At 51.3% G+C, this 2,068-nt stretch overlaps 1 pseudogene; it reads left to right on the top strand.

The window, feature by feature from the left end:
• The first annotated feature begins 761 nt into the window (after positions 1-761).
• On the top strand, positions 762-1,561 carry LOC100733457 (protein SET-like; annotated as a pseudogene).
• The last annotated feature ends 507 nt before the right edge of the window (positions 1,562-2,068 follow it).

Genomic DNA, 2,068 nt, shown 5'->3' with positions numbered 1-2,068 from the left:
TATCCATGTGTCCCTTTGTCTGCTAGATTCTCGGAAGTCAGCAGCTGGACCCGGAGGCCGGTGCCCTGGTGAGCCCATTTCTGAGAACACATGCATGATGCCACAAGGGGTCACGAGCCCTCAGGTCCACTGCCGAAAACCAGCAGCAGGAAAGGATAAAAAACGGATTCATTTTCCAGTTCCCTACACAAGGAAGGGAGTCAGGGGTCAGCCCTGAGGCAGAAAGATGTGGAAATGACCCAGCAGAGAGGCCTCTGCCGGCATCTGCTGCTCACTCCACTAACGCAGATAAATTTCTTTTACAGACAGACACTTTTAAGAGCCATTCGTATGATGCAGACTTCTGCTGGTTCTCTGAATAACCAACTCAAATAAGTCCAAAAACACGAGGGTGGCGTATTTTATCCTCCACCTCCTCCGTCGGGCTCCTTGGAGTGCTTTGGGTTCGCCTTGCAGAATCTGTCTTGTAGGTCCCAACTCACTGAGGCAGCAAACCCTCAGGGAATCAGGGCACTGAGGACCACCTCTGTCCCCAGAGCGCCTCACTCTCCTCATCACCCCAGTCCCCAGCGTGAGCGCTGCTCATCCTGGCTGGTCTCCAGCACTGACTGTTTAACGCAAATCATCGCACCCTGCCAGCCTCACAGCACCAGCCTCGCTTACGTTCTCTCTGCAATTTTTATTCCCTCTTTTCAGGATTTGGGGTTCCCTAGACTCTTTCTAGGTCCTCAGCGGCCTAAACAAAGAACTAGACAAGAAGCATGAAAAAGGTGAGGAGATTTCACATTTATTAAAGACAGAACTAAGAAGTACAGTGTCCGAGCTGCTTCCTATGGCTGGAGACGACGAGGACTCCCTTCCTGTCACTCCCCCAAGAGCCAGCGGTCACTCACCCCTTCGACCAAGAAGGCCCCCAAATCCCAGGAAGGGTCAGCCTCACCAGGCCTGTCCAAGGGAGAGGAACGAGAAGCAAGTGAGCGTATGGATGAAGTACAAAGTGAAGCAAACTTCATGAGCAAGCCGGTGAGGAGATACTGAAAACAGGACAGAAATATAAAATACTCCACCAACTGCGCTTCCAGAAGAGGTCAGAGCTGATCACCAAAATCGCCAGTGGTTCAGTAACAGCATTTGCTGGCCATTCACGAGTGTCTGCTCTGCTTGTGGGGAAGATGAAGGATTGCTTTATTTGTCGAACCAAAGGGACAGAACTTGAAGACATAAGCTCAGGTTACAGAGTAGATTCTTGTTTTGATGAAAATCCTTTTGAAAATAAAGTTCTCTCCAAAGAATTTCATCTGAATGAGAGTGGAGAGCCATCTTCAAGTCCCACTGAAATCAAATGGAAATCTGGAGAGGATTTGATGAAACCTTCACATCCAGCACGAAATAAAGCCCGCAGGAAGAGACAGCATGGAAACCTGAGTGGCCCTTTCCCTGGTCACTGCCTGTTCCGACGCGGGTGCAGGTGGCTCGGAGCTGCTATCAGAGATGGCATCGGGCCAGACTCGTGGCAGTCCACTCGATGTGGATGATGAAAAAGGGAAGAAGAGTGAGGTGATGCTGGAGAGGACTGGCAGGCACTAATGTAGACGGGCTGAGGATGAAGATGGTGACGGAGAGGGCGGAGAGGAAAATGAAGGAAAGGGAGTCAGAACGCTGGTGGATTCCGGCCTTTTTTCTCCTCCAGTCCTGGAAGCAAGCTGCACCCTTTCCCACCCCAGCGCTCCTGCTCAGTCTCTGTCATTGAGGTCTCGGACACTATGGTTCCTGACTTACTTGGTGAGAAGCTAACCTGGAGCACATCACAGCGGGAAGAGAGGTCCCTAGCAGCTAAACTTCTCTCTAACTTCACTCTGGTCCCCTCCTGTCTCCACACAGGCCGTGTGGAACCAACACCACTGCACCCTGCAGAGAACACGCAAGCTCGTCTGCACCCTTCACTCTGCTGGAGCTGGGGGTGCTCAGCCTCTGCAGCATTGTGTACAACCCCAGCTTTTCCCTTTTTTCCTCTGCAGACTAAGTTCAGAGATGACACTGCATCTCTGTGAATATGGACACTTAGTGT

Source organism: Cavia porcellus, unplaced genomic scaffold (assembly GCF_034190915.1).
Source record: "Cavia porcellus strain 051 isolate PalLab524CR breed Dunkin Hartley unplaced genomic scaffold, mCavPor4.1 scaffold_17, whole genome shotgun sequence".
Taxonomy (NCBI): Eukaryota; Metazoa; Chordata; class Mammalia; order Rodentia; family Caviidae; genus Cavia; species Cavia porcellus.
The sequence above is the reverse complement of the archived record's forward strand: the minus strand, read 5'-3'. Positions and strand labels throughout refer to the sequence as shown.